This window comes from Engystomops pustulosus, chromosome 2 (assembly GCF_040894005.1).
Source record: "Engystomops pustulosus chromosome 2, aEngPut4.maternal, whole genome shotgun sequence".
NCBI lineage: Eukaryota > Metazoa > Chordata > Amphibia > Anura > Leptodactylidae > Engystomops > Engystomops pustulosus.
The window spans coordinates 93597058-93622410 of record NC_092412.1 but is presented as its reverse complement, the minus strand read 5'-3'; the positions used below and the strand labels follow the sequence as shown (position 1 = coordinate 93622410).

At 42.4% G+C, this 25353-nt stretch overlaps 1 long non-coding RNA gene across 1 annotated transcript in view; it reads right to left on the bottom strand.

The window, feature by feature from the left end:
• LOC140116562 (uncharacterized) overlaps positions 1-24309 on the bottom strand; it is a 92280-nt gene extending 67971 nt beyond the window's left edge. The window contains exons 1-2 of the long non-coding RNA XR_011852819.1: positions 24068-24309; positions 20200-20238 (exon numbers count right to left, since the gene is read on the bottom strand). This is a non-coding gene — a long non-coding RNA (uncharacterized lncRNA). The remainder of the gene's footprint in view (positions 1-20199; positions 20239-24067) is intronic.
• Positions 24310-25353: the final 1044 nt, after the last annotated feature.

Here is a 25353-nt window from a genome sequence, read left to right as displayed (position 1 = left end):
CTGCAAATGTCAATTGAGCCTTAACCATACATAAATTACAGTTGCTGTTTAGCCATGTTGTCCATGTCAGCAAATCATAAAAAAAGCTAATGAAATATCCTATTATAGCCAATGGTAACAGTGACCAGTAATCAATTTGAATGTGAACAGGCCTATATGTACCCTATTAGTAAACTCCTGTTTGCAATAAACCAGGACATTGCATTCATTTAAATAAAGATCACATTACAATAACTTTGAATCCATTTTTTAAGTTTGTTGCCTATACTAAATGTAAATATCACAACTCCATTTTTGTGATTTGTGTTAAGGGGGGTTAATGAGTATCAAATTTTACCAGACTTTAATAAATATTGTTCATTATATTAATGAGGTAACGATGCAAGATGACCAGGGCAGAGTACATTTGAATAAGAATTGAAGATGATATTTATACAGGCGGTCCGCTACTTAAGACCACCTGACTTACATACGACCCGTAGTTACAAACGAACCTCTGGATGTTGGTAATTTATTGTACTTTAGTCCTAGGCTACAATAAACAGCTATAACAGTTATCACAGGTGTTTATAATTAAGCTTTATTATTAATCCTGGTTCTTATGAACATCTAACATTTTTAAAATCCAATTGTCACAGAGAACAGAAAAATTTTGACTGGGGTTACAGAACCTACAGAACCTATCTTGTACGTAACCCGGGGACTGCCTGTATATATATATGCATATTCATTTATATATTCATCAGGCATATATTGTATTTCCTTATCAGTATAATATAATCAGTACTGTTTATATGCAGGGACACAGTATATTATTAGCATATATGTGGTTGGGAGAGGGTACAATATAGTCAGGTGTGAGGTGTATATATGATGTTTGTGGTGGGCAGTGTGGTCATTTGTGTAGTAAGGGTTAATATTTTTTTTATTATGAGCACAGTGTTGGCCATAGTTTACAATACTGTATAGGGGCGCAGTGTGGTGATGTTCTGCAAAAAGCCTGAATGGGGAATTTTTTAGCAATAAGCCAGGAATCATGAAGTTCTGGACTGTGATGAAGAGTTATTTTACCCATAAGTTGCTAGATGTAGAAATAGGTCAAACAGTGTTAGCCTTTGTTATCAATGTGTCAGTATTTTAGGGGGGATGGGTGTTTTTTATTTCCCTAGGATTTTTAATAACTTACAACATGCACCTCAATTTTTTGGAGAAAGTGCAACTTTAAATAAGGATGGATGTGTTGATATACATCTTGGCATTTTGCTCTTTTAATTATAATGGAAGTAAATAAGGTGTTTGTAAAACAATTGTTCTGCAGCGATTGAACTAGAACTATTCTCACAAGTCACAGTGTTGGCCATAGTTTACAATACTGTATAGGGCCTGCGCAGTGTGGTGATGTTCTGCAAATAAGCCTGAATGCAGAATTTTGTAGCAATAAGCCAGGAATCATGAAGTTCTGGACTGTGATGAAGAGTTATTTTACCTATAAGTTGCTAGATGTAGAAATAGATGTTGCTAGAAATAGGTCAAACAGTGTTAGCCTTTTTTTATCAATGTGTCAGTATTTTAGGGGGGATGGGTGTTTTTTTTTCCCTAGGATTTTTAATAACTTACAACATGCACCTAAATTTTTTGGAGAAAGTGCAACTTTAAATAAGGATGGATGTGTTGATTTACATCTTGGCATTTTGCTCTTTTAATTATAATGGAAGTAAATAAGGTGTTTGTAAGACAATTGTTCTGCAGCGATTGAACTAGAACTATTCCCACAAGTCACACTGATAATTAACACTGTTAACAAGTCCAAATGACTCCAGCTTGTCCTGCTGAAGTTCAATGTAAGGGCCTAAGGCTTGTGTAATAGGAACATAACACCTACCAAAATATGGGAGATATAGGGTTTCATGGAAGCAGACACAAGGCACCTGGTAAATATAATGCTAAAGTTTTCATGGACTACTGCCTGTTAGAAAAGACTCGCTGTATTTAACCCTTGCAATACTGCTTTGTTTACTGGAGACCTTAAAAGGATATTCCCAAAAGACAAGATTCTTAAATATACTCCGGATAAAAATAAATATATAAAAATAAAACAACACATTATCTAATTCAATGTTATTAATAAAATACAGCATTTCACAGATATAATTCCAACATGTCCTGGTGTTTACAATCTGGTTGTCTCTGGATATAACTACAGTATAAATCTTCTGACTATGGTCGGACAATTCCCTCTAGCTTATCTAGCCTTTCAGCAGGAGGAAGAGAGGTAGGAGGCAGACCGCACTACATACACTGGCACATCCTGGTTCAGCCATGCTTCTAGTAGTGTGGATAGGAGAAAGCAGCATCTCTACAAACAAGATAAGCTCTGGATCACAGGGGGGGGGGAGGTGGGCACTTAGCAGTGCTGACTCTGTTTTATTGATTATGTGAGGCAGCAGAACTGAGGTGTTATTATGTCTGATATCCATCTCATGACTGGTCTGTCTCATCCCATTTTTCCATGTGTAAGATTTTACTAGACTGTCCAGAAGCTAAATGAAAGTGTAGCTACACCCTGGACCATAATAATCTAAGCACATTTTAGCTCACAGCATTTCATAGCACAGAGGAATCATGAAGTGTCCCCTCAGAGAGTCATCGCCCACGCTCTGCAACTTTAAATTGACCATCACTGAGTTATAGGTGCTAAAACAGCAAAAACTAAGTAAAATTGCAAAGTAAGGGGGTTAGAGATCTTTATTGTGTAAACATGTTTAGGGATTCAAATTTGAGAACTGTCTTTCATTTGCAAACCCCCTTACGTACTTAGTAGAAATGACTTTGTAGATGGAGGCACAATCATTGTTACTGTTGTCCTCGGGTACACTGTGATATCCTTTGTCAACTAATGTACTGTTTTTCAGAGGCTATAGTTTTCTTTGTATCCAATTAGAATACTTTGATAACAGACATGGATGTACGACAATTGGAGGAGGAGCATGACGCGGGCGGCACGCGAACGCGTGCAGCTGCAACGCTGGGGGGAGAGCGATCCACGGGCCGGAACACCGCCTCCCTCTGCTATCAGCGGTCACCCGGATCGCATGTGGAGATGGTGTAACCTGCTGATGCCTGCTGATGCCGGAGATACGTGAGCCGCCTCGCACACAGCCCATGATAGTTGGCGTGGGTTTATGCTGCTGCCAGCCCACAGTAAGGAGGTCAGTCTGAGGATACCGCAACCTGTTCATTGGAGACTACGGTTGGATGCTGCTGCTGGAAATCAGTCCAGGGTCATAACTGGATTCGTGGGCTGGGCGGGTGGGTGCCGTGTATGTGTATATGCAGGGTGCCCCTCACTCAGCTGAATCGCCGAGGACAAGCCAGCGTGCCACAGTGCCACAATGTGTGAACACAGCTACCTGTTGATTGGCCCAAACTCCTGAACCGTGCCAGGGATGATTGTTTCCTTCAAATACAACCAGGACTGGATGCCTTGTCTGGTGTGGGGCTGGTAAGATCTTGACTAGAGATGAGCGAGCACTAAAATGCTCGGGTACTCGTTATTCGAGACGAACTTTTCCCGATGCTCGAGTGCTCGTTTCGAGTAACGAGCCCCATTGAAGTCAATGGGAGACTCGAGCATTTTTCAAGGGGACCAAGGCTCTGCACAGGGAAGCTTGGCCAAACACCTGGGAACCTCAGAAAAGGATGGAAACACCACGGAAATGGACAGGAAACAGCAGGGGCAGCATGCATGGATGCCTCTGAGGCTGCTTAATCGCACCATTATGCCAAAATTATGGGCAACAGCATGGCCATGACAGAGTGACAGAATGAAGCTAGATAGCATCTAAAACATCCAATAATTGACCCTGACACTATAGGGGACGGCATGCAGAGGCAGCGGCAGCAGCGGAAGGCTAGAGAGTGGCATGGCGACATACCCTAAATGGACTCAGGCTTCAAACCAATGGGTAGCAGAGAGGAACCAAAGAAGGTGAGCAAGAAGCGCTCAAATAATATTGGTACATGATAAAAGTTTGCCAGTATATTTTGTGGATTACACAGCAGGGTGGCGACAAAGTTAACATGGAAGCCATGAAAACAATCCAAAATTCTGCCTGACACAGCTCGTTTGATAAGGGGACGATGTATGGAGGCAGTGAACTAGTAGTAGATTAAAGGTACTGCAGTTAAAACTATGTTAGTTGGTTCTTGGCATGGAGCTGGCGCTCCGCTGCCAGGCGAGCTTTCGCCAATCCAAGCCCCTGTCTCTAGGCTACTCCCCAAACAGCACTTCTAAGAACCTTTCGGATAAGATCAAGTGTAGTAGCGTTCTTATAAGTTTGGGATATGGCGGGTGAGGGGAATGTAAACATCTGCGCAAGAAGCGCTGAAATAATATCCGTAAATGAAAAAAGTTTTCCAGTATATTTTGTGGCTTACACAGCAGGGTGGCGACAAAGTTAACAAGTTTGATGTGGAATGCCCTGCAATAGCTCTTGGGCGGTGTGCCTTTTATCACCTAGGCTCAGCAGTTTGAGCACCGCCTGCTGTCGCTTAGCAACGGCACTGCTGCTGTGCCTAGAGCTACCGACTGATGGCGCCATGCCCACGGATGGTAATTCGGAGGAGGAGGAGGTGGAGGAGGGGTGGGAGGATTTGGAGGTATAGTAGGCCTTTGAGACCTGGACCGAGGTAGGCCCCGCAATCCTCTGCGTCGGCAGTATATGACCAGCCCCAGGGTCAGACTCGGTCCCAGCCTGCACCAAGTTAAGTGTAGTAGCGTTCTTATAAGTTTGGGATATGGCGGGTGAGGGGAATGTAAACAGATGCGCAAGAAGCGCATGATGCGCATGGAGCTGGCGCTCCACTGCTAGGCGAGCTTTCGCCAATCCAAGCCCCTGTCTCTAGGCTACTCCCCAAACAGCACTTCTAAGAACCTTTTGTATAAGATCAAGTGTAGTAGCGTTCTTATAAGTTTAGGATATGGCGGGTGAGGGGAATGTAAACAGATGCGCAAGAAGCGCATGATGCGCATGGAGCTGGCGCTCCGCTGCTAGGCGAGCTTTCGCCAATCCAAGCCCCTGTCTCTAGGCTACTCCCCAAACAGCACTTCTAAGAACCTTTTGTATAAGATCAAGTGTAGTAGCGTTCTTATAAGTTTAGGATATGGCGGGTGAGGGGAATGTAAACAGATGCGCAAGAAGCGCTGAAATAATATCCGTAAATGGTAAAAGTTTGCCAGTGTATTTTGTGGATAACACAGCAGGGTGGCGACAAAGTTAACAACTTTGATGTGGAATCCATGAAAACAACCCAAATTTCGGCCTGACAAACCTCGTTTGATAAAGGGACGATGTATGGAGGCAGCTATATGGACGACTTTTGGAGGTAGCAATGGAGACAACGTGTGGAGGCTGCTATGGAGACAATTCAATTTGGATAGTGCCTGTATGTGGCAGTCCAAAAAATTTTTCAAACCAGAGGAGCAGGTAGGTGGCCCTCCAGAAAAATGGAATAGATTGAGTGCCTGTATGTGGCAGTCCAAAAAATTTTTCAAACCAGAGGAGCAGGTAGGTGGCCCTCCAGAAAAATGGAATAGATTGAGTGCCTGTATGTGGCAGTCCAAAAAAGTTTTTAAACCAGAGGAGCAGGTAGGTGGCCCTCCAGAAAAATGGAATAGATTGAGTGCCTGTATGTGGCAGTCCAAAAAATTTTTCAAACCAGAGGAGCAGGTAGGTCGCCCTCCAGAAAAATGGAATAGATTGAGTGCCTGTATGTGGCAGTCCCAAAAAATTGTTTAAAACAGAGGACCGGAAAGGTGGCCCTCCAGAAAAATTGAATAGATTGAGTGCCTGTATGTGGCACTCCCAAAAATTGTTTAAAACAGAGGACCGTGTCGGTGGCCCTCCAGAAAAATTAAATGCATAAAGTACTATACCTAGAGCCAGTGGGCCCTGTCAAAAAACAGCCAGTTTCCTCTGCTTTACTGTAGAAAGAGGAGGAGAAGGAGGAAAATGAGGAGGAGGAGGAGTGGATAAATTATTCAGGTTGAGCTTCCTTCACCTGCTGGAGATTTGAAATTAGGAGAAATCCATGCTTTATTCATCTTGATAAGCGTCAGCCTGTCAGCGCTGTCAGTCGACAGGCGTGTACGCTTATCGGTGATGATGCCACCAGCTGCACTGAAAACCCGCTCTGACAAGACGCTAGCGGCAGGGCAGGCAAGAACCTCCAAGGCGTAGAGCGCCAGTTCGTGCCACATGTCCAGCTTTGAAACCCAGTAGTTGTAGGGAGCTGTGTGATCATTTAGGACGATGGTATGGTCAGCTACGTACTCCCTCACCATCTTTCTGTAAAGATCAGCCCTACTCTGCCGAGACTGGGGACAGGTGACAGTGTCTTGCTGGGGTGACATAAAGCTGGCAAAAGCCTTGTAAAGCGTACCCTTGCCAGTGCTGGACAAGCTGCCTGCTCGCCTACTCTCCCTCGCTACTTGTCCCGCAGAACTACGCACTCTGCCGCTAGCGCTGTCAGAAGGGAAATACTGTTTCAGCTTGTGCACCAGGGCCTGCTGGTATTCATGCATTCTCACACTCCTTTCCTCTCCAGGGATGAGAGTGGAAAGATTTTGCTTGTACCGTGGGTCCAGGAGAGTGAACACCCAGTAATCGGTGCTGGAATAAATTCTTTGAACGCGAGGGTCACGGGATAGGCAGCCTAGCATGAAATCTGCCATATGCGCCAGAGTACCAACGCGTAAGAATTCACTCCCCTCACTGGCCTGACTGTCCATTTCCTCCTCCTCCAACTCCTCTTCTTCTGCCCATACACGCTCAACAGTGTAGGACTCAACAATGGTCCCCTCTTGTGTCTCGCCAACATTCTCCTCCTCTTCCTCCTCATCCTCCTCCACCTCCACCTCCTCCGATATGCGCTGAGAAACAGACCTAAGGGTGCTTTGGCTATCAACAAGGGAATCTTCTTCCCCTGTCTCTTGTGAGGAGCGCAAAGCTTCCGACTTCATGCTGACCAGAGAGTTTTTCAACAGGCCAAGCAGCGGGATGGTGAGGCTGATGATGGCGGCATCGCCACTGACCATCTGTGTTGACTCCTCAAAGTTACTCAGCACCTGACAGATATCAGACATCCACGTCCACTCCTCATTGTAGACTTGAGGAAGCTGACTGACCTGACTACCAGTTCTGGTGGAAGTTGACATCTGGCAGTCTACAATCGCTCGGCGCTGCTGGTAAACTCTGGATAACATGGTCAGTGTTGAATTCCACCTCGTGGGCACGTCGCACAACAGTCGGTGAGCGGGCAGTTGGAGGCGGCGCTGCGCTGCCCTGAGAGTGGCAGCATCTGTGCTGGACTTCCTGAAATGCGCACAGATGCGGCGCACCTTCGTGAGCAAATCAGACAGATTGGGGTATGTCTTGAGGAAACGCTGAACTATCAGATTTAACACATGGGCCAGGCATGGCACATGTGTCAGTCTGCCGAGTTGCAGAGCCGCCACCAGGTTACGGCCGTTGTCACACACAACCATGCCTGGCTTCAGGTTCAGCGGTGCCAGCCACAGATCAGTCTGCGCCGTGATGCCCTGTAATAGTTCTTGGGCGGTGTGCCTTTTATCGCCTAGGCTCAGCAGTTTGAGCACCGCCTGCTGTCGCTTAGCGACGGCACTGCTGCTGTGCCTAGAGCTACCGACTGATGGCGCCATGCCCACGGATGGTCGTTCGGAGGAGGAGGTGGAGGAGGGGTGGGAGGAGGAGGAGGCATAGTAGGCCTCAAACACCTGGACCGAGGTAGGCCCCGCAATCCTCGGCGTCGGCAGTATATGACCAGCCGCAGGGTCACACTCGGTCCCAGCCTCCACCAAGTTAACCCAATGTGCCGTCAGAGATATATAGTGGCCCTGCCCGGCAGCACTCGTCCACGTGTCCGTGGTCAGGTGGACCTTGTCAGAAACGGCGTTGGTCAGGGCACGGATTATGTTGTCTGACACGTGCTGGTGCAGGGCTGGGACGGCACATCGGGAAAAGTAGTGGCGGCTGGGGACCGAATACCGAGGGGCGGCCGCCGCCATGAGGCTGCGAAAGGCCTCGGTCTCTACTAGCCTATAGGGCAGCATCTCCAGGCTTAGCAATCTGGAGATGTGCACATTAAGGGCTTGGGCGTGCGGGTGGGTTGCACTATATTTGCGTTTCCGCTCCAGCGTCTGGGGTATGGAGAGCTGAACGCTGGTGGATGCTGTGGAGGATCGTGGAGGTGACGATGGGGTTTTTGTGGCAGGGTCCTGGGCAGGGGGCTGACTATCAGGTGACACAGGGGAAGGAGCAGTGGTGTGCACGGCCGGAGGTGAACGCGCTTGTTGCCACTGAGTGGGGTGTTTAGCATTCATATGCCTGCGCATACTGGTGGTAGTTAAGCTAGTAGTGGTGGAACCCCTGCTGATCCTGGTTTGGCAAATGTGGCACACCACAGTCCGTCGGTCATCCGGTGTTTCCTTAAAGAACCTCCAGACTTCTGAAAATCTAGCCCTCGCCGCAGGAGCCCTCGCCACGGGAGCTTCACTAGTTGACACATTTGGCGCTGATGCACCAGCTCTGGCCCTGCCTCTCCGTCTGGCCCCACCACTGCCTCTTCCAACCTGTTCTGGTCGAGGACTCTCCTCCGTCTCAGAAGCACTGTGTTCACCCGGCCTCTCAACCCAGCTTGGGTCTGTCACCTCATCATCCTCCGATCCCTCAGTCTGCTCCCCCCTCGGACTTCCTGCCCTGACAACAACTTCCCCACTGTCTGACAACCGTGTCTCCTCATCGTCGGACACCTCTTTACACACTTCTTCCACTACGTCAACAAGGTCATCATCACCCACAGACTGCGACTGGTGGAAAACCTGGGCATCGGAAAATTGCTCATCAGCAACCGGACAAGTGGTTTGTGACTGTGGGAAGGGTCCAGAAAACAGTTCCTCAGAGTATGCCGGTTCAAATGGCAAATTTTGCTGGGAGGGGGCAGACTGGGGGGGAGGAGGCTGAGGTGCAGGAGCTGGAGGAGTGCCGATTTCGGTGACATGGGTGGACTGCGTGGAAGACTGACTGGTGGACAAATTGCTCGAAGCATTGTCGGCAATCCACGACATCACCTGTTCGCACTGTTCTGGCCTCAACAGTGCTCTACCACGATTCCCAGTAACTTCAGACATGAACCTAGGGAGTGTAGCTCTGCGGCGTTCCCCTGCTCCCTCATAAGCAGGTGGTGTCTCACCCCGCCCAGGACCACGGCCTCTGACCCCTGCAGTAGTTGGACACCCACGTCCCGCCCTCGTCCTCTACCCCTAGCCCTCGGGTTAAACATTTTGAAAATGAGAGTTATAACTTGTATTTTTTTTTTAACTTTTTTTTTTTTTTGTGTTTTTTTTTTTGTGTTTTTTAGTTTTTAAAACCAAACGATGCTATCCTATTGCTATGGCTATTTTCTAGCCAAGTATTACAGCACACTACTATGCCAGATGAGATGACGCTGAGTTATGAAAAAAATAAACGTAAAATAAAAAAGGAAATGGCAGACTGTGCCTAATTGAAATACAACCCCGGGCCCTAATAAATTTTCCCACTTCGGTCTTTGCGATGGATATGTGCGTCACTAAAACACAGTGGTCGCAAGTCTGACTCCAAATTGCTCCCAATTTGATAGTAGATGCACTGCAGCAAGTACAGCCACCAGCAGATCAACCAGAAATCAAATATATATAACGCTACTGTAGGCGTAATTAAGACGTTTGTATTCTCCTATGGCTATTTTCTAGCCAAGTATTACAGCACACTACTATGCCAGATGAGATGACGCTGAGTTATGAAAAAAATAAACGTAAAATAAAAAGAAACTGGCAGACTGTGCCTAATTGAAATACAACCCCGGGCCCTAATAAATTTTCCCACTTCGGTCTTTGCGATGGATATGTGCGTCACTAAAACACAGTGGTCGCAAGTCTGACTCCAAATTGCTCCCAATTTGATAGTAGATGCACTGCAGCAAGTACAGCCACCAGCAGATCAACCAGAAATCAAATATATATAACGCTACTGTAGGCGTAATTAAGACGTTTGTATTCTCCTATGGCTATTTTCTAGCCAAGTATTACAGCACACTACTATGCCAGATGAGATGACGCTGAGTTATGAAAAATATAAACGTAAAATAAAAAGAAACTGGCAGACTGTGCCTAATTGAAATACAACCCCGGGCCCTAATAAATTTTCCCACTTCTGTCTTTGCGATGGATATGTGCGTCACTAAAACACAGTGGTCGCAAGTCTGACTCCAAATTGCTCCCAATTTGATAGTAGATGCACTGCAGCAAGTACAGCCACCAGCAGATCAACCAGAAATCAAATATATATAACGCTACTGTAGGCGTAATTAAGACGTTTGTATTCTCCTATGGCTATTTTCTAGCCAAGTATTACAGCACACTACTATGCCAGATGAGATGACGCTGAGTTATGAAAAAAATAAACGTAAAATAAAAAGAAACTGGCAGACTGTGCCTAATTGAAATACAACCCCGGGCCCTAATAAATTTTCCCACTTCGGTCTTTGCGATGGATATGTGCGTCACTAAAACACAGTGGTCGCAAGTCTGACTCCAAATTGCTCCCAATTTGATAGTAGATGCACTGCAGCAAGTACAGCCACCAGCAGATCAACCAGAAATCAAATATATATAACGCTACTGTAGGCGTAAGTAAGCCGTTTGTATTCTCCTATGGCTATTTTCTAGCCAAGTATTACAGCACACTACTATGCCAGATGAGATGACGCTGAGTTATGAAAAAAATAAACGTAAAATAAAAAGAAACTGGCAGACTGTGCCTAATTGAAATACAACCCCGGGCCCTAATAAATTTTCCCACTTCGGTCTTTGCGATGGATATGTGCGTCACTAAAACACAGTGGTCGCAAGTCTGACTCCAAATTGCTCCCAATTTGATAGTAGATGCACTGCAGCAAGTACAGCCACCAGCAGATCAACCAGAAATCAAATATATATAACGCTACTGTAGGCGTAATTAAGACGTTTGTATTCTCCTATGGCTATTTTCTAGCCAAGTATTACAGCACACTACTATGCCAGATGAGATGACGCTGAGTTATGAAAAAAATAAACGTAAAATAAAAAGAAACTGGCAGACTGTGCCTAATTCTACTCAAACCCCTAATAAATTTTCCCACTTTGGTGTTTGAGGTGGATATGTGTGTCACTAAGAGCTAAACACAACGGTAGCAAGTCCCCCTGCTAATTCCTCACAATATGGTACTAGCTGCAAATAAAAAAAAAATATAACGTTATTGTAGCCCTAAGAAGGGCTGTTGGGTTCTTTTAGAATCACTCCTGCCTAACAGTAAGCTAATAGAACACCCTAACGCTTTCCCTGAGCAGCAGCAGCTCTCTCCCTAGCGGCATCCAGACAGAGAATGATCCGAGCAGCGCGGGCAGCGGCTAGTCTATCCCAGGGTCACCTGATCTGGCCAGCCAACCACTGCTATCTACGTGTAAGGGTACCACGTCATGCTGGGTGGAGTGCAGAGTCTCCTGGCTTGTGATTGGCTCTGTTTCTGACCGCCAAAAAGCAAAACGGCGGGAGCTGCCATTTTCTCGAGTACGCTAATGCTCGATCGAGCATCAAGCTCGGACGAGTATGTTCGCTCATCTCTAATCTTGACCTATTTTTCGTTTATCATCCAAAAGCCTGATCTGCTGCCTCCTGCGGTGCCAATTTGTCTAACTCTATTAATATGTGTATGGACTGGTTCCTTTGACTTCTGGCTCTATACTTAAGTGAACTAACCTTGGCAAGATCTTAATCTACCTTTTCATCTTTCATCTATTATCCAGAAGTCTGACCTGTTGCTTGCTGGTGGTGCTATCTGCTAACTTGACTAACTCTATCAGTATGTGTATGGTCTGGCTCCTATAACCCCGGGCCTTATATCTAAATCAACCAACTTTGAGGCTCTTTGTATGGATGCGTCTTTTTGATCAGAACTGTGTATCTAACTAAGCAACTAACCATCTGACTTTGCTTTTCTCTGTACTCGCACTGATGTATCATTGCTCAAGAATGCTTGGACTTTGTAACTAACGCAATTAAGCAATATCTTGCCTCGCCTAATCTGAACTGTCGCATGTCTGTGCTGGGACGACTCGGTTCTTATAATTGATTACGTATATAATTAATTCGCAAAAATCGGTGTTTTCTGAACTGGGACAGTTGCCCGTTCATAGGTCTTGCGGCAGCTCCAGACCAGCGGTGTCCTGTGCTGGTGATGTCCTATATTGTTGGGGTATAAATCGGAGCACCCCTACGCTGGCGAAGTTGGACTGAGTGAGCCGTTTGTGTCTATTCTGTGGTTGCGTTTTTTTTTTTTGTTTGTTTGTTTCCTTTTTCTTCTCTTGTTGTTTTTGCAGTTTAAAAGAACCGCGCGGTATTACCCGTCAACTATATATGTAAGGGGTCGGTTTGAGAGCTGGTAAAGAAGGGCTAAAACAACTAACTGATGGTATACCGCCCATATTATATGGTCATATGTAAATTGTAGGTGGAGGGAGTACTGGGCATACCAGCTTTTGTTACCTCCCCAGAAGGGGGGAAGGAGAAAGGGAGGGAAGAAGAATGGGTAGTAAGAGGCAGAACAAAACGGGGATGAAGAGCAGATTATCAGAAGGGGGGCTCTCCCCAGGTGCGAAGTCAAAAGAGGGGAAGCTAGATAAATTCTTGCACTCCCCTGGATCAGTAAAGGAAAAGGGAAAGAAGTCAGAAGAAAAAGGCAAAGGTGACGGGTCTCCTGAGTTAGAGACAGAACAGGAAATTGTTGCAGGGGGGGCGGGAGAGTTGCCAATGAGTGGAGAAAGTTTATCTCTTAAGGATATTTCTGCACAGATTATGCAGTGTACATTGGCAGTAGGAGAAGTGCTGAAGGTAATAGGAAATATGAAAAGTAAAATAGATGCCATCGGGGCTGAAATAAATACTCTCAGTGGAAGAGTGGAAGAAACTGAAAGTAGAATAAATAAAATCGAAGATTCAGCAGTTAATATACAAAAAAGGGTGAAAGAACTAGAAAAAGCAGAAAAACTGGTTCAACAAAAACTTCTAGACCTTGAAAATAGGTCGAGACGAAATAACTTAAGAATAGTAGGGTTTCCGGAAGGGGCTGAAGGGGAAGATATGACAAGTTTCATATCTAATTGGTTAGAGAAGACATTCTCGGACGAAATTCGCACCAAGGTATTTTTTGTAGATAGAGCACACAGGGTTCCCTTTAAGACACGTGCAGTTGGTGCTCCTCCCAGGAGTATACTGGTGTGTCTTCTCTCACCAAGGGACCGGGACAACATACTTAAAAGCCTGAGAAAAATGGGGAAGTTGGAATACAACTCCGCCCCAATTATGATCTTCCCAGATTATCCCCAAGAAGTTCAAAAAAAGAGGGCTAGTTATGTGGATCTTAAAAAGAGGCTGAGGGGAAAAGGTATTTTGTACTCCCTGATATACCCGGCAAAACTTAAAATTATTTACGAAGAGAAATCCTTGTTCTTTGAAAACCCTACAGAAGCAAACGAATGGGCAGAGAGGGTCTTAAAGATCTAAGAGGCACGGCCCGAAGGTAGCTCAACCTTAGCAGAGGTATATGCAATGAGCTCAGGGATAGTATGGCCTGGGCATTCGAAGGGGGAAGGGGGGAGGGAGGGTGGGAATCGACTGGTGACCTCTAAACCCGATAGGGAAAATGACTGCATGTTATGATTAAAATTTTTTCATGGAACGTACGTGGATTGAATAATAGGTTAAAAAATAAAGCAGTGTTTGACTTTTGTTCCTCGTACCAACCAGATGTTGTATGTCTACAGGAGAATCATCTTTTGAAAGAATCCGCTCAAAAAATTAAGAAGGCTTGGTTAAGTCATTATTACCACTCTACATTTTCATCATATGCACGGGGAGTCTGTATAATGATTAATAAACGCACTGGTTTCCGAGAACTTATGTTGAGAGTGGACCCCCAGGGCAGATATATTATACTACACTGTCTATTGGATGAACGTGAGGTAGTGTTGGTAGGGGTTTATCTCCCTCCTACTGCTCCAGGGGATCTACTCTTGGACATCTGGAACCAGATCAATAGATACAATAATATCCCAATATATTGGATGGGCGACTTTAATAAAGTTGTGGATGAGAATATTGATAGAAACAGGAAAGGCTCAACCCGCTTAGGCAGTCAATTAACTTCATTTGGCAGAACCCTAAAGGAGATAGGTCTTCGGGATGTCTGGAGAGAGAGGTTCCCTTCTAAACGTAGCTACACATGCTACTCCAAGACACATAGCACCCTGTCTAGAATTGATTTAATACTGACAAATGAGAGAGGGTATTGTGGCATTGAAAAAATCAGTATTGGGGCAAGGGGACTTTCAGATCATTCCCCGGTGTGGTTCACACTGGTGAACAGTGATACCACAGGGATTATATTTTACAAAATTAAGCCCTTTCTTTTTGAACTGGTCAAGGGTGAAAGAAAAATTGAGGAGGATATAAAAACCTTTTTGGGAAATTGGAAGTGCATTGCAGGATGAGGGTGTAAGCTGGGATGCACTGAAGGCATACATAAGGGGGTCGATTAGAGGTTGTATCACGAGGTTTAGAAAGAATAGGGATATAAATTTTCAGCAGGCTAAATCCAGGGTAATGGAACTCGAAAAAAGATTTTTGGCAGATCCAACTGAAGATAACAATAATCAATGGGCACAGGCTCAGGACTGTTTGAGGCTGTTATGCATGGAAAGAGCGAGCCGGGTAGCGAGGGGACAGACGCGGAGGGCCATAGGGGGCTATTATACCTCAATGGAAAGAGTGGCATCAATAATCAAGAATCAGACACCAAGGGAAATAATAAGTGTAATAAGAGCAAGGGATGGGAAATTGCTAACATCCCAAATAGATATAAGGAAAGAATTTATGGAATATTTTAGCGAGGTATATACCTCCGAGCTTAGGGTCGACTCAAGAAAAATAGGGGAAGTGCTTGCTGATATTTCTATACCAAAAATCTCTAGTGAAGATGCTGCAATGTTAGACAGCCCAATTACCCTTAATGAGATGCGGGAAGCATTGCAAAACTTACCTAAAGGGAAGGCGGTAGGGTCTGATGGGATTCCCCCGGAGGTATATCTGGAATTCTCTGAACTCCTTCTGCCAGTACTTTTGGATGTCTACAACTATTCCATGGATAAAGGGGTATTACCGGAGTCCATGAGGGAGGCCCTCATTGTCCTGTTGCGTAAAGAAGGGAAGAACCCACAAGAACTGGAGGTGTATAGACCGATCTCCCTGCTGAATACTGACTACAAGGTGTTGGCAAAAATATTATCAAGAAGACTTCAGAGGGTCAGTTCTACTGTGATACATGAAAATCAGTCGGGATTCATGGCAGGGAGATCGGTCCGCAACAATATTTTGAACACGTGGTGGAACCTACAGACGCCTTGTGAAGCCGGGGGTAGGAGAACGTTGGTCTCTCTGGACGCGGTCAAAGCCTTTGACCTCGTCGAGCGGGACTACATTTGGGCTGTGCTCGGTAGGATGGGCTTTGGTTCCTATTTTACAAGACTGGTAAAAATCTTGTATGGGGGAGCATCAGCTAGGGTGTGCATTAATGGTAGGGCCTCGGAATCATTGAGCCTATACAGAGGGACAAGGCAGGGGTGCCAATTATCGCCCTTGCTATTTGCACTGGCGTTGGAACCCCTGGCTTGTTATCTGCGAGAGAACAACCTGATAAGGGGATTCGTCAGAGGCATAGAAGAGGACAGGTTGCAGCTCTACGCAGACGACATGCTCCTATTTTTAGATCAGTCGGGTACAATGCTCCAATCGGTCATTAGCCTGATAGAAGAGCATGGGAGCATGTCGGGTATAAGGATTAACTGGGGTAAGTCCTCTTATCTTCCATTAAGCCCCCTGACTGAGGAAATTCAAAACCCAGGTCAATTATTAGAGGTGTCAGAAATGAGATATTTGGGTATTGTAATCAGCAAGGATTTAAACGATTACATGAAATTAAACGTTAAGCCTATGTTAACTAAAGTTAGACATAAGGTGAATATATGGAAAAAAATGAATTTACCAATGGCTGCAAGGCTAGTTTTGTGTAAAATGGTAATACTGCCACAGGTCCTCTTTGTTCTGCAAAACAGCCCAGTATTGATATCCAAAAAAGGGTTTAGGGCACTAGAAATAATGATAAGGGATCTAATATGGGGGGGTAAGCAGCCACGAATAAGCTTAAAAAAATTATATGCACCGTGTGAAAAAGGAGGCTTGGGGGTCCCTGATTTTGGTAGATATTTTGTTGCAGCGCAACTACAGAATATTTTTGATTGTGATATGGGGAAAATCATATATACACTTGGGCAAAATTATGATTATCTTAAGGGTTTGAATATATGGAGTTTATTGGAAACGAGAGTTTTTGGGAAAAGAGAGCTAAGGGAACACTATCCCCTATTCAACTTAATGCAAGGTATATGGGATAAAATAAAAGTAGATTTAGGATGGGATAGTTTTCTGCACGAAACACCACTTTGGGGAGAAGGGATTTGGACTTTAGCCCCGATGGAAGGGGTTAAATTTTGGAATGAAAAAGGGTTGAGATTTGTACACCAAATAATAGAGAATAATAGGTTTAAAACACTAGAGGAATTGTCACTGCAATATGGGATTGGAGAAGGGAATTGGTTGTGGTGGGCCCAGCTGGTGCGTGCCTTCGGAGCGTCATTAGCTAGGGTGGAGTTTAAGGATGTACAACACCCCCTTCTCAATGTAATAAGAGCGCCCAATAGGCCAAAGGGTATGCTGTCAAAACTATCCAAAGTATTGGATAGTAATATATTAATAGGGAATGCCCAATACTGCTATGAAAAATGGAAAAAAGATATTCCGGATTTATTGGAAGAAGAATGGGAAGATTCTCTAAATATGATTAAAAAGACCACACGGAATTTATCATATATTGTGTCTCAAATATTTTTAGTACATAGAGTCCATTACACCCCAAAAATGTTGAATAGATTTGGACGCCAAAAAAAGGAAAGATGTCCCAGGTGTGATCTTGTGGACGTAGGCATAATACATATGATGTGGAGGTGCCCAAAATTGAAACGATATTGGGAAGGAGTAATAGAAGCTATAAAAGAACGAAGTGGATGCATAGTTCCATATGAGGTAAAAAATTGCATTCTTGGAACTAAGATAGGTGTAATTGGCACAAAAATTGGTATAAGAAATGCTATGAAAGGTCTATTAATGGCACGTAAGATGATATTAAATAACTGGAAAAACAAAGATCCACCGGGGATTCAAGAGTGGGAAAAAAAAGTGGATTACATGTTAAGGAATGAGTCTCCTGTGGACACAGATGACTGCTGATGTAAAAGAATAGAGTCTCGTAATTTAAGGTAAACATGAAAAGTCATATATGATATTTAAAAAAGAGTGAAAATGTTGGTTACTGTGGGAGCGGGGGTCACCAGTCTTAGGGGGCGTGGGTAGGGGATAGGGGAGAAAATTATATAATAAAAATGTGATTTTAATATTGTGTGTTATAATAAGCGCTGTATTATCTAGCTGCCTATGGTCACAATGTACTGGGGTGCTACTGATGTGTTGGGACTAATAAAACTACTACTCAATTAAAAAAAAAAAAAAACAAACAAAAAAAAACCCTTATTTATCACATTGTACGGCAAATTGTCGCTAATTTTTCTAACTGTGCTAAGGCCTCACTAGTTTTTTGTTTTATTGTTAATGATGATAGGCAACAATATCAATGTAACCGTGGTTTTCTGGGTACTGCGCTTGAGCAGCACAGAAGACTCGGATAAAAGAAACACTGTAAAATTAGTTATGTTTATATGTTAAAAAAAGAAGAAGCGCATGACACGCAATATATTGTAATGGATCTTAATTGTGTCTCAATAAAAAAAAAATTTCTTAAAAAAAAAAAAAACATACATGGATGTACGTGGAGTAGCAGTAATACCATCTTTTATGTGGTCAACATCTTGGAGGGCTCATCCCTATAAGGTGTGGTTAGCAATATTCCTATACTGTGTGCATTACACCTCTACTGCACCTTATTGTGTTATTCATATGTTGCATTATTATCTGAGTACTGTTTCACCATTGTGTGTAGTATTACTAAAGGTGACAGATGTATCAACTCTTTTAAGGTAATCTTACCGTAATGCCTTGTGGAATGTTTATGTATGCAATATCATCATGTGCATTTACACAATATAAACATATGGGAACTTCTGCGACAGAACACTGATGTAAAAGCCCAGAAATAATTGCAAATGCTAGTGTATGACTAGAATTTGCGGTTATTTTCACAGCGAAGAGGGTGAGGCCAGCGTGGGGTTTTCCTTTCCCTCACCAGTGTACTCGCTGAAACAAATGTATAATTGATAACCCCAATGGTGTCTTGGTATTGGAACGGAATATAACATTGACCAAATGATACTTTATTATGTACATTTTACCAAGTAGTTCTAAAAAGAAAAGACAATTCCAGGAGTCAAAGCAATCAAGGGCAAGAACTTACAGACTTAAAGGTGTTTGCCCATGAAAGAAAATTGTCACATTTCAATCCCCTAGTTATGTTTACACAATAAAGATCATTTTTAGCCCCTTACTTTACAATTTTACTCTGTTTTTTTGCTGTTTTAGCTCTCTAAGCAGACAATTCATGATTCCTCTAGTTCTGTGTGCTAAAAATGTGGTTAGATTATCAGTGTACAGGTTTATGTACTAGTATCTCAGACGTAAAAAAAGAGATGAGACGTATCAGAGATGAGAGATGATGAGATCCATGACATGTGTATTACACATGACTGCTCACAGCCATAACATGCAGAGTTCTGCTATATCTCACATACTGTCAGATCTGCTGTGCCTCCCCCAGATAAAGATCTTATCTAAGCTGTAGCTTTACTCTCCTCAAGAGCTGGCTGGCTGGCAAGAAGTGAGTGTGTGTATATGTGTGAGCTCATCCTGGAATGCAGGGTGGGGCCTAGAGGCAAAGAGCAACCTCAGACACAAAAGCAAGATGTCCGTCCGACCCTGGGTCAATATTGTGATACTTTATTTCCATTTTTCTTTTTAAGGCTATTACCTTTAAGTGTTTATATGTAAATACTTTTGTTCAGTCTGTTTTGGGAGTTTAAGTTTGTGGTCAAACTTAAAATATGAAGTTTTCCAGAACATTTTTCAAACATTCTAGAAAAGAACAGGGCAATTCATCACAGTCAAGAAATCTCTAAACTATAATTTTAAATCTGACTATAGACATGAGACAAATGTCTTCATAAACCAACGATTTTGATTAGTTCTGGGTCCATTGTGTCTTGTGAGTAATGACAATTTCTGTAATCCAATGTTAAATATCTGAGGATAAAGTCAACTGACTGTCATCTGGGAATGGCTAATGTTATTTTATCCCAAAGACCTATTAGCTGAAAGCTTAACCAGTTTGATTCTTTAGAAAAAGAAATCTGACATTTACAGCATATTACCATGGAATTGTAGACTTCATGCTGTAACGCAGAATATGCAGCAACAATGACATTTTGTGCATATTAGAATCTGCCTTACATATATCATTGTTACTTGTATTGGCTTTAAAACTGATCTTGATACAGTGAAAGAAGCCACTTCAAAGAATACATTGGGAAACATCCAACACACACTGTTTAACCCCTTAACGAACCTTTTTGGTTTTTTTCACTTCCATTTATTACACCCCACCTTCAAAAATCTACTTTTTTTACTTTTCCCCGTAAAGAGCTTCCACAAATGGTGCGCCCACATACATTGGTTCCTGTTACGCTCATGTGAATGAGAACTAACACAGACAACAAGATGATAGATCATATTTCAAAATGGCGGCATACTCATATTCAAAAGCAATATGTTGATTTTATAAATGAATCTATATTTTTTAGAGTAATAATCTGGCCACAACACTAGCTATTTTATTGAACATATCTATTTATAAAATGTTGTTCTTAAGAGTTATGGCTGTTACTCCAAAAATATATGAAAAGTTTACATTTGAATTAAGATGCTTTACCTTTTAGATGCAGATACATATTTGCTTCTATAGCACATCCTGTGGAATAAAGATAAATACATGTAGCTAAGATCAGGAGGAATTTAAGTGACTCACTCAGGAAATGAACCTGCAAGCAAATTTATTCAAGCTTGACACTTTAACCACTAATACAAGGCCCCTTGTGTGCCAATGTTTTCCTCAAAATAGATGGCTTTGGCATGCCGCTGACTCATAGAGGTGAACACTGTTGATGGAAAAAAAAGAGAAAAAACTTGACTTCTCTAATTACATAATTGATAGTATATAGTCAGGATTATGGCTAGGCAATATTTATTTAATTATCAATGTTTTAAAAAAATTTTGTTAAGCTTTTTAGAATTTTGTATGAATGTAAAGAGCGATATATAAAAATGACAAACTGTATGTGCTTATAGCCACAAATATTGTCAGCCCAGTCCAACCCAGAACTATTTATACAACTAGAAAATAATCACATTAAATATTATATGTGATTTTCTTAATAACTTTATTGCCCGTTAATTCATACATAGAACCTTTAAATATTTGGACTGTGGAGTAGCTCAATGCAAAGATCTCATTGGAGGATATGCCCCCAATGCACCAGGTCCAGGCACAGCCCTAAAAAATAACTTTATTTTCACAGTTCTTCTGCTACTAACAACACTGCCAGTAAAGGTATGATTACACAGATCTTTAGGACTACTACCTTAGACTCCATTTTAATGGGTTTACCAATGAGCTAAAATTAATTAATTAATTTCATCAGTGGGTTGCCAACCTACCTAAAATTGTTTATTTGCACTCATTAAATGGGTTGTCCACTTTCAGCAAATAATTGTTGTCTAAGGAAAAGTTATACAATTTTCCAATATACTTTCTGTATCAATTCCTTATGGTTTTTTAGAACTCTGCTTGCTTTCATGTATATGAAGCTTCTGTGTTTACTTCTTGTGGATAGAAATCTGTCCATAGTCATGTAATGTCACACAGGTGCATGAGCCGTTATAATCGCATATCTGATTACCCTCTGTGATAATAATGGCTCATGCACCTGTGTGACATCACATGACCATGATTTCTATCCACTGTAATTAACTTAGAAGCTTTTATAGCAGGACAGCAAGCAGAGGTATACAAATCCACGAGAAATTGATACAAAAACTATTTTGGAAAATTGCATAACTTTGCCTTACACAAACCATATAAATAATTTGCTGGAAGTGGACAACCCCTTTAACTTTAACTTTACATGTTGTAATTACTGGAAGAGTTTTGTACAATTGATGGTTCTTGTGGTAATAATGTCCATATCCCATTAAGTTTCAGTGAGAGTCACTCTTTGTAAGCTCCTGAGGAGTGAGGGGTGGGGAGGGGGGAACTCTTCTTTGACTCAGAAAAGGGAGTCTAGTAAGGGTTCCCTCTAAATGATGTACATATGTCAAAATAGATCATGTGGGAACCATGCCAAAACTGGTCATGTTTTGTTGCCATCAGGAGTTTACATCAATAGAAAAAAAATTAAATAATGATTTTTTTTTCCCTGGATTATCGCTCAAATAAGAAAAAAACAACAAGTTTTATCCTTCTGTTGCTGAATATTTAAGCTCATATTTTATCTGTGGGATTCCCGCTAGCCACAATAGATTGTTCTTTTGTCTACTATTCCAAGATAAATTGTCATAGAAAAAAAGCCTATCATCAGCTTTTATAAAACTGTAAATTGATGAGATTCATTGATTTGTCCTCAATCTTGGCGCTAAATGAGTATATGATTGCTATAAGAGCAATTCGGAACCATTTTTCTAGTCTAATCAGAATCATTCATGGGCGTTCTACATCATAATGGGTTTGAACTATGATTTTTTTTCCTTCATTCCATCTGCACAAAAAAAAAAGAACCGGAGCAGACACACATTTAACTCTACTAAACAAGTAAGATAATTGTCAGCATGAAACAGGGACTGCTATTTATTCAAATTGCCATCTGATGGGAGGACGGGCAGTTTAGAATAACAAGCATTATTGCATTACAGTTTAAGAAAGGAGATTTAGATGACTTTGCACAGTATGGTGTGAATTGCTACCAATAGTTAGTCCTTTTGATCTCACTAAAGACCAAAGGCATGTTATTTGTAACCTGAGTAGATCTCAGGCAGCTCTCAATAGGTGAAATACTAGTATGTTTGCCTAGGGGAGCACCTGGTCCTTAGACAGTCAATTTCTGAAAAAAAAACACCTTTAAAAATATTGTGGTGAGGCAAAGCAATGTTTGTGGACTTAGCATTAGTGAGCTAATTCTTGGCATCTGTCATCTGAATCATTGTGACTCATTCATTACCCCTCTCCATAGCTAAACAACTTACCTTACTCTATGTATAAATACTTTCCTTTATGGGAAAAAATCCACATCACTACTTGCTGCTTACAAATAAACACACCCAAAACTTTACTTCAATTTGGATTTATTTTTCAGGTATTTTGGCAACATATAACAGGTAGTATTTAGGTACAAGCAGGACAGAATTTCCAGGATGTAGCCCTAGGGGTGGTATAATTAGGGAAGCACTGGAGGCTTGTAATGTTGCCTTAACAGTGGGATTAGCCACCAATGTTTGTCATTGTCTGGGAAGTGATTGGGTAACAAAGTAGATATATGATAGGGGGGATTTATCAAAAGCTTTTATGTCTGATTTAGTCGCAATTCCTGACCCAGTGCTGGGAATTGCGACTACTTTGCCCCCAGGCCAGTTGGGCAGGGAATGGGTTGGTGCTGGGCTGTGTAGTGGGCCAGCATGGAGTGTTCTTGTCCCGCACTTATGCACTACCTACAGCCTGAACCCCATTTAGGTGCAAATTAATATTTCCTTTCCCTACACAGATTATTCTTGGGCAATGGATAGTGATAGCTAATTTAAGGCCACATATAGTCTACACAGTATTTGATCAAATTAAAAGCAACTTGGCCTGAGTAAAGACAACAACGCACATAAATCTTGCATAAACGAAATCAACTAATAAGAGATGCAGATTTATACTAGATGGTCTTGGACTATGACAATTTATTATTAAGACACTTATCTTATTTATCAGGGTGTCTGCGCACTTGCGATTATTTAGCCTAATTCACCACCTTCAGGCTAGTGGGGCATGAAGGCGTGTGAAGGGGGGTGTGGCTGGCCTTGCGGAGGACGCAACCGGCCGGGAGTAGGGTGTTACATCCCTCCACCTGTGCACTTGCTGCAGCCGGCGACTTTTCACACATGTTGGTACCTCTGCAGGGACAATGCACCAGTCTTTATAAATACCCCAATGTATAGATGCTGTGAAAAATTATTTAAAAAATTGCTGTGTACCCTGTGTAAAATCAGGATTGCAGTATGCACTCATTGGAGGTTATTTATAATTAGGCAGGTTTCTTGCAACAGTTCTATGTCTGTCTTCGGAGCTTCGCTGCCCTTCAGATTTTTAAGGTAACATTGGCCCTGTAAAATCTCTCAGCAGGGCCTGGGATGTTTTTTTTTTTAAATAATTGCTAAATATTCACAAGAAGAGTAAAATAATCGCAGGTGGACATACACCAGGAGGGGAGTGGAGTGACCTTGTAATTTTTTTGCAATTATTTAAATAAAATGCAAGTCATATATCTAGCGTTACACAGCGTTTCACTAGCAGGGGTTCTCTGAGTGGCGGAAAAAGGACACTCCAAAAAAATTGCAATAAAACCCCTTTGCTATTTTTTCTGCAGTTTTTTAGACCAAAAAGTCAATGAAAAATACTCCCATTGTATTTTATGCGTAATGCTTTACAAACTCATACACCAATAATAAGGAAACTAAATAATCTAATAATAATGTTGTACACCTACTGTCATTCTGATCATACTGGAAATTGTTCCTTGTAATCTCAGATTAGAATCCAAGAAACAAGAGGTCTCTTTCTCTTTTCTCTCTCCTTCTGAAACAAAACTCCTTCAGCAATTTACATTTCTTTACAGCCTTGTTTTGTTATGTAGATTTTCAGATGTTTTCAATGTGTAGCTAGAAGATTTGCAACTGAATGTCACTTCAAATGAAAACATACAGTACTTCTCAGCATCCCTTTAAGGAAATGTTCAGGTTGGGTGATTAGAAACTTAACTACCTCCTTCATCTTAGCACGGTAAAGAAGAAAGAGAGATGCACACTTCCTGTTTAATTGACAGTGGTCACACAGCCTTGGGTGATATCATCAATTAGAGCTGACTGCACATGATGGGAGCGCAGTGTCCTTTAAACATGTATTATCTTATATTCTGTATCAAGTGGAGACAATTTCATTGAAGTTTATTGCAGTTCAGCAAGGACAGAAAATTACAGGAGAAAATAGACTACAGAAGTAAGCTATTATATGGGAATGAAAAACGCAACTTTCTGCAAAATGTACCTATTTGACTTTACTTGGCAATGATGCTGATAAAAACATTATAGTTATATTATTTCTACAAGCTTTTAGACATAAACAAGATAAGAAATTCACAAAGTTGTCAAACTGCAGTGATAAGGAGGTATAGGAGTGTAAGAGTAAGACTACATTCACGTTGTATTATGTATGTGCTCAGCGTACACAACAGATACACTGAGCATATACATAGACATATACTGGCAGATGGAGGTATCTGTTTTGCTTATACCTGCACAGTATACACAGTATACAGGCATTGGGGCATACTTATTATACGCTGGAGCTCGTGATGGAGTTTGCAGCGGCATGCATCAGGAGGCAGCAGAGGCGAGTGCGCCGACGCGGTGATAATAACGTCCTGATAAATATGCCCCATTGTATATGATAGAAAACACAGGACGGAAAGATGCAGCAAGCTACATTTTCTCATCCTGCTCTTTTTTGCTGATCGATGTATATGATCTGTGGAAGCAATGGGGGAAGGATGCAAAGTACTGCATCACCCCTGGCCTCCACTGAGCTTACATTTTGGGAGGTGCAGTCAGTGCACCTCACAGTGCAGTCAGTGCCCACATAAAGAAAATAACATTACTGGGGGACACACCGTGAATATCAGCAGAAGACAATCTTTGGCTAATCACTGCCAATGCCACTTGCAGGGGGGTTGGAGAGGAAGAGGACAATGTATCCTAAAGTATTTGCACACAGTGG